The 11,728-nt window shown below is 41.9% G+C and overlaps 2 non-coding genes across 2 annotated transcripts; one reads left to right on the top strand and one right to left on the bottom strand.

Moving 5' to 3' along the window:
- Positions 1 to 2,019: 2,019 nt before the first annotated feature.
- Trnam-cau lies at positions 2,020 to 2,091 on the bottom strand. Its single transcript has one exon. It is a non-coding gene; the product is annotated as a tRNA-Met (tRNA).
- A 236-nt stretch (positions 2,092 to 2,327) lies between these two features.
- Trnam-cau lies at positions 2,328 to 2,399 on the top strand. The gene has a single exon. It is a non-coding gene; the product is annotated as a tRNA-Met (tRNA).
- Positions 2,400 to 11,728: the final 9,329 nt, after the last annotated feature.

Here is an 11,728-nt window from a genome sequence, read left to right as displayed (position 1 = left end):
TGTTATTCAGTTTCACCGTTGTTATTCACCGAGTGTCTCTGTTCAACATTTGAATACACCTCTCGGTTCAATATTCGAATCAGACGTAATCGACGAGTCTTCGCATAACACGTGGGCGGATAGATTATTGACGAAGGAGGTTCCTCGCGATATAACGCGGCGAGGTGCCTCCTCTGCCACGAGCTCGCGCGTACGTACGTACGAGCTCGTTCGCTCGCACGTGTAAAACGCACCTTTACGAGCCACTGTCGCTCGTACGCGTGCAATCGCGTTGATATTCCGCCTTAGAGAACTAGATGCGACGAGCGAGTGCCATGAATTCACGCGCCTTGTAAGCCGGGGCGCTATTGTTGCCGACGATGATTGCACGCGTCCGCTCGCGTGACGCCGGCCATTCGCTTTCTCTCTATTTTGCCTCTTTTCGTTTCTATTTACGTATGATTTATGCGACATCGCGCTGTTGCGCGACAACACCGTGTCGTTCGCATACCAAAAGACACCCCGCGCATCCACATACGCATATAAGGGCATCGATACCATCAGGAACGTCGCGCCATCATAGTATTTTTTCTTTTTTACTATAAAATCGGATGATCCCGTAGAACGCGCGAATAAAGTGCAGGCAAATGCCAGCCGAGTCGGTATTAAGTCAAATTGACTTTACCATTACTTAATCAGATTGCAACCGGTTAATCGATAATTAACGGGAGAAAGTGTAGTCAAGAAATTCGTTTACGTGGGTAATCGAAGTGAGCAGAAAATGTCAGTTACGTGAGCGCCCAACGGCCGGCTTCATCAACGTTGGTTAACTTTAATTGTAACTCGCTCCCCGCCTGCCGCTAATTCTAGTTCTGGCAAGAGGCGAGGATTCAGTTGAAATTAAGTTTACACACGGAGAGAATTTTCTCTTAAAATTTACCCTGAAAAATCTTGCAATCGCGGTTTTTTTAAATTTTATCAGAGTTTTTCGAAATTTTACCACATTCTACTAATAAAATGTATAATTAGAGGAAAGAAAATTGTGAGATAGGCCTCTAATATAAAATGGCAGGTTTTCAACGTCCAAATTCAATCACAAATCTTTTTCGCAACGATTACACGATCTAACAATGAATTTTCCACTAAGCAAATTTTACTCCAAGGGCAATAAATTATGGTGGAACCGACAGATGATGGCTATTAATTTAGCAGAAACTCCGCTGTCTCGTATTAAGAGTCTATCTCATAATAGGGGACTTTCTTAGTAGAATGTATGGTAAAATTTCAAAAAGCTCTCATAAAATTTTTTTAAATGCCTTGTCCCACGATTACATAATTTTCAGGATAAATTTTAAGAAACAATTTTCTCCGTGCAGTTAACGAATATTGATACGCTAAGAAAGAGAGAAGGAACATCGATCGGTCTCCGCGGAAGCCGCGCGACATCCACCGAATTCTATGCCTGTGAACTCCGGTGAACCCCTGAACACTCGTCGTCTCGGCTCCTCGGAGCGACAATGACGAAAGAATGGCATCCACGGCCATTCGCACTTCGATGTCGCGCATACACGTGGTGCGATCGCCAACGGGGTTACGGGACTTCGGGACGTAGCTATCGCGCCGCTCTCTTTCAATTTCGATTTTTAGAGTCGCCGCAGCTGCGGTATTACGCGACGTGAAACGTTTATATGTCAAGTGAACGTACACTTACTCGAAATATCATAAAAATCATAATCTAGTTCGAAGATTTCTATATGTATAACAGAAGTGTCGTTTATTTCCTAAGCTTAACCGTTGTACGAGTCACTGCGTTTATTGTACTATTCACGTTTATCAGTTCCTCGGGTTTCGAAATCTTTCTACAAGTATCTTGAAGAAACAAAAATCTTGAGGTTATATACAGATAATTTTTGTAAAATTATAAAACTTGAGAATTAAATACATAAAATGGCGAATTATTAATTTTTCATGACAGATTGTCGTTTTCAATAATATATTGAATTTTCCTACAAACTTTTAACGAAAAAAAAAAGAAACAACTAGCAGAGCGTGGTTTCGATCCACGGACCTCTGGGTTATGGGCCCAGCACGCTTCCACTGCGCCACTCTGCTTGTCGAATGCAGCCCTGAAAAAGGGTGAATAATTGTAAGGGTAGTTTTAACCAGCTATCCGTTAATCGGTTCATCGAAAAAAAGTGAAATTCTTCTTTCAGCAATTGCAGTATTTGAGGCAGTAACGATGTTCACACTCAAGGTTTTGAAAACAAATGACTTTTTATCTTCGTGTTCCACCAAGTCCTTCCGAGCGTTTCGCTATTGATTCACTCTCCGGAGGGAGACACTCGACAAGCAGAGTGGCGCAGTGGAAGCGTGCTGGGCCCATAACCCAGAGGTCCGTGGATCGAAACCACGCTCTGCTAGTTGTTTTTTTTTTTTCGTTAAAAGTTTGCAGGAAAATTCAATATATTATTGAAAACGACAATCTGTCATAAAAAATAATAATTCGCCATTTTATGTATTTAATTCTCAAGTTTTATAATTTTACAAAAATTATTATCTGTATATAACCTCAAGTATTATTTTATGTTATAATGTTCTAATTAACAAGAAGAATATTATTGTCGCCAGTAATTGATTAAAAACGGGGAGAAAAATTGTTTGACGACGTTCAACTGGCTAAGGTGGTTTAATTTAACAATTTATTCCAACGTTTCGACCATCCGGATTGTGGTTCTTTTCAAGGAAATATCTACAAATATCCTAATTATTAAATTTACTAAATCGAGAATTCGCAATTTCACACATGGGTGCTTCATAATGATCATATGATGTTGAAGAAAATGAGGCTCTACTCCAAAGTCTTTCACTCGGCGCTTCTTCTGGTTTATACGGGCGCGTTAATGGTGAAATTATGTACAGCTCTCAGGATTAAAGATTAGTTACATTACTCTTGTGACATGTATAGGGACATTTTCTAATATTAGAGAAACATGTGTACATACACAAATCGGCGACAATGTCGGGACTAACCTTGTAGAATCTTGCATGCGGATTTACACGCTCAATTCCGCGACTTTGATGTCGTTTTGGCAAGGCGACTGAAGGTATCGCGCTTCTTTATCGGCGACATGTGAAATGAAACAAGGGCGGTTTAGCGGGTAGTCGAGTCTCATTCCGCGATGTTATTAAATTAGACGCTTACTTATTAATATACCGGCCATCGTATTGAAAAGAAATCCAAGAGAAATGGATAAACTATGCGCCGCCTTGACATTTGACACGCTTCGGTGAAACGTGTCAATAATATTCTAACACCCGAATTACGTCATGCTATTTATAAGACTTTTTAAAAATACTTGTAATCCAAACATCGCGAGAGATGACTGAAAGGCGTTTAAAGGAACGTCTGAAGGACGTTCCGAAAGAATGGAATTCTTCCCAGACGTTTACTTTGCGAAGTGCGCTGTTCCTGTCATACCTTATTTGTACTTGTTTTTATTCCATCCAATGGGACGGGCACTTTAAACCGCAGATTCACAAGCTTTCAGCCTCATCTTTTTTCTTGATTCTAGAAGCTGTTTTATTTATCCTTCTTTTTTTTATTATAAATCCAACGCACGAAATTTGCATTCAGCACAATATTATTCGTACGTTATATATAACATAAAATTTTACATTAATTTTTATATTGATTATAAAAACTCTGGGACAATTCAGTCGGTATGATTCGCGAATAAATATGATATTGAAAGAAACGCAACAGATGCTTGTGTGTCGCTAATAAATATTTTATCGAACTGTTGTCTAGGAAGTTGCAACAAGTGCACTATGAAAATCGTATACTTTTCTCGACTACAAATACACAAGTCAAATTAATACAAGAATGTCATTTATTTTTAATATCAAGAACATTGCAATACTTTATACGGAAAGTGCTCTTTACAAATTAAGTTTCCGGAATAAAAATAAACAGCAAAATTTTATTATTTATTTTTTTTAAATAAATCGTACTTTGATTTTATTTTAAATGAAAATTACAAAGTTGTTAAAAGAACAACATTAGTCGAGTGTTCTGCACAGGTAGTGACCTTAAATTTCCGAAGGAATCTTTAACGAAGACATGTAACAAAGTAGAAAGTAGACGACTTCTGTGATGTGCACTGTGTATGTTTTGTACCGACAATCATCCGCTATTTACTCGGGTCGTTTGCTGAAAGCTACACCCGCAAGTGTTTCGCGGTTAGTAACGGCGACTTACGATACATCCGGAATGTGTGGCCGAGGACATTGTATTGCCAAGAAGGCTACTCACAGGCTTATTAACATTCCACGGGGCCGACATATCGGCAATTTTGTCGTTGCACGATCCTTCCGGCACGTTTATCGTGCGATCAAGTTTCGCCGGTTGACGTCTTCTTACGCGATTTTCCGTAGGAAAAATGGAAAAAAAGATTATGTACAAAAATAGATATCCAAAACCTTGGCGATTTAACGAATATCTTATTACGTATTTCTATATTTAGCTTTGAATCTGATTCTTAGTCCAAGCAAATATGTGATCTTCAGGAGAGAGATAAATAATATTTAGACTCTCGGATAGCCATGCTTAAACGTATAACGCGTGAATTAGTACCTTTATAAGATCTTTATCTGATTTGCCGTTCCGCGTGTGCCTATCAATGCGTAAAGTGCAAAATGCGGTCTCTATATCGGTAAGATAACAGCGGAGGTTGACGTAAGAGTTGAAAATCGAGTGTGCCGCGAGCCGCGGGAGATTATCTCACGAGGAGGCAGTGCGGACTAAAACTAATTTCCTGTCGCGGTATCGTGACGTGTCGCCAACTTGCGGCGACCGTTATGTAAACTTTTCACGGAGTTACATAAGAACGTAACGTTGCATATTTCTTTCTTTTTTCAAACTCGCCACATAACTTTGATCGATACAGTCAAACGCGCGGCATTTCGACTTAACCAAGCAGATAGATGCGTGCCATAATCGTCCGCACGGTTGATTACGTAAAGGCGGCAAGTAAAACGTTTTTCGCACGTGATATTTATCTTACGTCCGCTTGAAATTGCGTGCAGGGAAGCGGAATCAAGTTTTAGTCGCGTGACATGGCTATGTCGAATGTTCGATTTCATTTACTCGTTTAATTACACCGCTGTGATCGATCATGGTAGCATTTATTAAAGGTCGGGGAAGGGCGAAATAAGTAATATAATTAATAATTAATTGACGTTCAGCTTTCTACTTTGCCACTTAGTTATTATTTTAGGCGGTGATTTAATATTAAATCTGGCGAATTATAATAAATTATAGCGTTAAGTAGTCACATCTTGTGAAGACTAATGCGACAAAAGAGACGAGTAAACAAACATTCGAGATTGATCATGGTAACCGAAGACGCACCGCAGCCTCCGGGTTCCTGCGCCAAGGTTGCCTGCAGTAAACCAACGTCGTTCGTTCACGATGATTTATTTTCTACAGTCCATCGATCGGAATTTATTTCATACGCGGAAGAACGGATCCTGATTACGATATCGAACCGTTATAGATACATTTTAATAGTGGTTAGCATATGCGGTTCCACGTAGGAAAAATGCCCCCTCGCCTGGAATCTACGAGCCTATCTTACGGTTACTTGCTGGCTACTTGTGCACTACAATCGTTTCGCGAGACAAAGGACATCGTGCGCATAATTACAGTGCAAAACCATAGCGCGCGACATCGAAAAAATGTGTGTAAAAGGTCTGATGTCGCGGCAATAAAGCGAGAATCACGAATGGACGTTGACGAAAGCGGCGGCAATAACGTAACGACATTATCGCGCTGATCGCGGAGCCCTTGCCGTTGTCGTGACGGGCACGCAAGCCCGACGAATTAGCCGATAGAGTGGGCAGCGGGCGTAATGATCGCCGGCACATAAATTTAGCAAGGAGACGAGGCGAGAGACGAAATGCCGGGCGAATAATCCAAACGTGATGAATGCTGGTCAGCTTTACTTTGGAACGGATCCACGCGAGCGCGAGCTCGGCGCTCCGGCACCGAGGACCACGAGCCCCTCGGATCACCGCGCGGGCTCGTAGCCGACACGCAACGTCAAGCTCGCGGACGAAATTCTCTAACGCTTTTCGACGTTTGACATATTCGCCCACGCGCACCTGCTGACTCTCCCTCAAATCCCCGAGCCGCGTGCCTCGTTTCCGCTTCGTTGCGCGGCATCCGCCCCGCGCGTTTTTAATTCTTCTCCAGGCTGCCGTTGATAAATGTACATTTACCTTATTTAAGATCGTCGGATAACACACGGGCTTTCGAGCAATGTCTAACGTATACTTAATCGCTTGGTATCGGTAATCGATTTAATGAACCGCGTCGTTCTGCGACTCTATAGCTAAGTTTATCTCAGTGTTAACGTATTTTCAATTTTATATGCATACGCATGCGACAGCGGTTTTTGGTACACTTGCCGCGCGACATCCTTTCATTCATTATCTGCTTCACTGCTAGCGCGAGGCAATTGTCCTCGACGACGGATTGATGAGAGATTTCGATCGCGTCGGCCGGCAATCCAACGTTTTTAACACGTACCTCAGGCGGACAGGTATACTTAACCATTTTTCGCGATGCCAGGCGTTCGGTTAATAAAATTGCAACTTCGCGGCGTAGGATTCGCGTACAAAGGGGCTTTGAACGCCATCAACCGATCGTCTGTGGGCAAATGCACCTTTAAGTATTTATAGCACGTGACGTGTGCATCTGACCGCGACGGAAGGATTTATCGCGCTGCCGAAAGCAGCGTCAACTATTTCGCGAGATAAACAGGCTCGTTGTTTCCGCCGATCTTTTACAGTGAAAATACAAGCCAGAAGCTGGATGGGAAAACGCCACGCCGCGGCGCGGCGGCGGTACGGGGCTGCCGGAATTATTAGCTTGTCAAGAAATTAATGTTACTCCGAGAAATCGCCACGCATCGCTTTCACTTACGCGCCGTGCAGCACGCCGACGCCGGAATGCCGGGGATGAATAATTCCTGTAATTTTCCGCGAGTTCATTGTGATGCTAAAAGTAGGTGTTGCACCTGACAGTAGATCAGCCGTTCTCCCGTTTTCATGATACAAGAATTACGCGTTTCTCTACTTGAGTCAGCGGTGTTTATCAATTGCTAAATTGATACTGTGGAACGCCCCATAAGTATAATTGGATTCCCCGTCGTTATTTCTTTCGTTATATCTCCGCTGGAGATAATTTTCGCATTTTTTCTAAGTCCAGAGATATCTACTTACCCTACTTTGTCAGATTTTAAATTTGCGAAGGAAAGTTAATTAGAAGTAACTTGGGGTCGGTCGAGTAGACTACGTTTTCAATCCCTACGCGTGGATCTTCCGCAAATCATTTTTATCTCAAGTGTGTAATTTTCAACATCAAGTTTGTTTGACCGTGTCTGGCAATTTTCATGTTCAAGACTCGTTACGTTTCGACCATGGGTTTTGGTCCTTTTCAAGCGAGCTAACTATACAAAGTAGGAAATTTTTAGATAATACATAGATAAAGTGTATAAACAAAGGTCCGAAGTATTTAGTCAACAGTTAAAATTGTTAAAGATATCTATGTACATGACTTTCGCAGGTAATATCTGGCGAACACACGTAGACTTTATTACATCTTTTCGGTAACCAAACAAACTTGATGTTGTTAATTGTTGCTGGCGACCCTGAAGATTAATCTCGTCAGTTTATATAATTTTTATTGCCACTTATCTATGCGTTTCGAAAGATACAAGCCAAAGGACAATGAAAATTTCACATTACAAAACAATAGAGAAGCAGTTATATTCTACTAGCAATTTTGGGAGAAACTCACGGAAATTAGAGACCTGAGATTATTCGATTCTTCTACTACTATTCTTGGAACGAATTCTCATGCATTTGATTATGCAGACTGTTTTGTTCTATAATTTTGTAATTGCAAGAGGCGCATTCTTGACCGACTTGTACCGCCGCTTTTATGCTACTTTCTGCAGCGCATCAGTCTTCCGTAATATTCTACATGAAAAAGAAATCGAATACTTTTGCCAGCGTCATTCCCATAAATATTAGTTAAAGCTAACGGACTTGAACCGACTCGTCGACTCTTTTTAGAGACAGAACTGGAAAGAGGCGGGAGGTCGGTTAAGCCCCAGTTAACTCTAACGAATCTTTATGGGAATAGCCCTACGGGATGATTGCGGGAGGGATGTTGGTTGGCACTGGAGGCTAGTCCTGCGGAGATCGCGCGATAAATTGTTGCTCGCGGGCACCGCGGGCAGGGAGGCAGAGGAAAGGAGAGAAAAAAAAAGGAGAAGAAGAGAACCACCGGCACGCTAACTTACTCACTTCGCAGCCCGCATTTTCCGCGACATCGAGTGGCGAACCGGACAGAAACGGCCGTAAAATCTCTGCCGCTCTAGCGATTAAGGCGCGCCGCGGCAACTCACTGGAGGCGTCCCAGAGATATTAGCCTGTACCAGCAGCGATCATGCCCGGCGAGGTACAAACCGCGCCTTCGCCGCCGCATCGCGACCATATTTCTTTCCCTCAACGAGCGGTGCCGCGGCGCGGGTGCCCGCTATTTGGAGTCGCTATTCGGAGGCGCCCAATATGTCGTACCGGCACGAGAATTGGTCGCCATTCGGCCGGTTATTTGGGGACAGAGAGAGGCACTATCACGAATATAAACATCCAACGACCGCGATCCTTATGGTGGTACGGAGTTAGCAGGCAACTCCGCCCGGTTGCCAAGAATCTCACGTCCCTACAGCATCCGCCTTGCCGCAGTGCCAAGAGAACGTATTCTGTTTCTTCGTCTCGCCCGCTCTCTTCCCGTCTCTCTCGCTCTCTCTCCTTCTCTTCCTCTTTCTCGATCCTCTCGCGATCTTGCGTTTTGCTCGCCGTCTCGTTCTCTTTCTCTTGGTAGGAGAGGTTCCATCTTGACCTGGACTAGGGTATGCTGGTAACCATTTTTCCTCGGACACCCGTTGCTCCGCTCGATCGGTGATCCCTAGGCCAGAAAACATGGAACGAGAGATTAGTACAGCACGCAGCTGATACACCCTCTCTGTCTATCTTCCTCTCTGCCGCGTCGCTCGCTCTCGCGCGGAAAATACGCGCGGTAGGATAGGGAGAGAGGTGCGACGACCAGCGACAACGCCGTCGACGGCGTGTCCATTCTCAATGATGGAACGGCGTGATGCATCAACATGATATTCGAAATTGTCGCAATTCGTATCGCCTAATGGCGCTCACCTCTACCGGTTATTTTCGCCAGCGCTTGAGTGATGAATCGATGTCGCCCGACATTGTGCTCCTCGGAATGTTTCTCTCGTTAGCCACAGGCATAATGAATTCTTTACACTCGTTCCTAAAAAAAAAGCTATTGCAATGAAAACATCCTTAATGGGCACTACGTGCCACCTAGTTTCGTCCAGTCAAAGGCACTTTGCATCAATGAAGGAAGGAAAATCATTTCTAAGTGTCTAAGATCAGCGATGCAAGGTTTCTTTTGGTGCAAAGTGGTTTCAAGTAACAGCGTGGATTATCTTAAATTTAGACTTAATATTAAATCTTCTCGTGGATGCGACACGAATAGATCGATAAACGCGATCAGTTCGTCGTATTGTTCGAAGGTATTCCGTGTTCGCGCAATTTTGCCGTGAGGTCCGCGGTATCTCCTTGTAAATCTAGTTTAAGTACCTACTTTACATAATTAGAGTTGTTTGAATACCGCGCGATTTTCCTTTTACAATACACGTGCGATTTCATCGCGGATATTACGAACGTTGATTGGAGCCCCTTGGAACGGTTTGGTTTACGTGAGGAAAAGGCCGGTCATTAAATTTATTATTGGCCGTCACGAACGCACGTAGCGAAAAAGATGTAATAAAGTCTACGCGTGTACGCCAAAATGTCTAGGCACAGCCAACAGAATTACAAGTTTATAAGTCATAATCGCAAACTTGTAAATCTATTTTCACACTTGTGATTTACATTACACGTATAACTAAGTACGTAACGGTAATTCGTAAATAAAAAGAAAGTAACGTTCTCTTGATCTAATTAGGTACGTTTTAGTTCGTTTATGCATTTTTGCTCCGTAACAAATTGTGGATTAGTTTTAGAAACCCCCCAAATTTAGGAGATGTATAACAAACTATTTGGCAATTGTAGCACGAGAGAAATATAGGGGATATACAATGAATAATCCCACATAACATCGGATGTCCTATGCATTTTTCCTCCATGACATGAAAAAAATATCCTGTATGGAAATGTATACACATCTCATATACATAATTTGGACATACATTGCAGTACATAACATGTAAAGGGTGTCCCACTAAGACTGCCTATTTTGAATTTAGCGCCATTTTTTTGTGTCGGTCGTACAGCGTTGTTGTCGGACAGCTGTCATGTGTGAACATTGAGGTTAGAGCCAACGGCACACGATACTATTTTTCCTAGTGGATTCTTTACGAGAGCCAATCAGGATTCAGCTTTGAGTCAGCTGACCGAAAACTCCGTATCTTGATTGGCTCTCGTAAGCAATCCAGTAGGAAAAACGGGGTGCGTTTCGAATTAGCTATATTTCTAGTTACAAAGTTGGTAACACTGTAACTAACTTGCGTAGGTTCCGTAATGTATCAGCTGATTTCGTTTCTTGTGTTTAATGTAAGAAAATAAATTTAATTAATAATATGTTTAATACAATTAATCCCAAATATAAATTGGACATATATTGTGAAACCGAAAAGAAAAAGTTTACTTTCGTAGTTTCGAAAAAAACTTATTTACATGCTAAAAGCAGTAACTAAAAATAATTATTTTCAATACTTGTTTATTAGACTGACTAATATTTAGACTAATATTAGACTAACTAATAAACAAGTAATGAAAACTATTTTTAGTTTACTTACTGCTTTTAGCTTGCAAATAAGTTTCTTTCGAAACTACGAAAGTGAACTTTTTCTTTTCGGTTTCACAATATATGTCCAATTTATATTTGGGATTAATTGTATTAGACATATTATTAATTAAATTTATTCTCTTACATTAAACACAAGAAACGAAATCAGCTGATACATTACGGAACCTACGAAAGTTAGTTACAGTGGTACCAACTTTGTAACCAGAAATATAGCTAATTCGGAACGCACCCATAGTACCGCGTGCCGTGATCTGATAGAATCGACATCGAATCGACATCGACTCGACATCGATCCGATGTATCGTTTCTCACTTGGGAGAACGATTGTTTTTTTAAACGAAATATAAAAGAGTATTTATTTTCTCGTTCTTCATCTATTTTCCTTTCTTCCTTTTTTCTCTACCTATTTCTCTACCCGTTGTCAGCAAACTGTGTGACGAAGAGAACGTCTCAGTTCTCCGTGTCTTTCTGCTTGTCAACAGGAATACTCCGTTTGATCATGTACCCACCCTAGTAGTCATTGACTAAATATTGGCCCAATACAATTAAATATTGGGTGAATGTTTAACCAATGTTTGGCCAATGCATTGTGCTACTGGGACAGCGAGAAATGACTAGTTCGGTCGGCATCGAAATAATATCGATTTACTGTCGATTTTACTGTTTCTACGTCGATTCGACACCATACCTATCGACGAGTCATTTCTCCCTGCAGTCAGTCACAACGACTAACATGGCTGTTAAAGAATAAAGTTTCTTGCATGGTAGGCAGCACGAGGCTCTAAGGCA

The sequence above is a fragment of the Vollenhovia emeryi genome, unplaced genomic scaffold (genome assembly GCF_000949405.1).
Source record: "Vollenhovia emeryi isolate VEMERY1.0 unplaced genomic scaffold, V.emery_V1.0 DF939181.1, whole genome shotgun sequence".
Lineage (NCBI taxonomy): Eukaryota > Metazoa > Arthropoda > Insecta > Hymenoptera > Formicidae > Vollenhovia > Vollenhovia emeryi.
The sequence above is the reverse complement of the archived record's forward strand: the minus strand, read 5'-3'. Positions and strand labels throughout refer to the sequence as shown.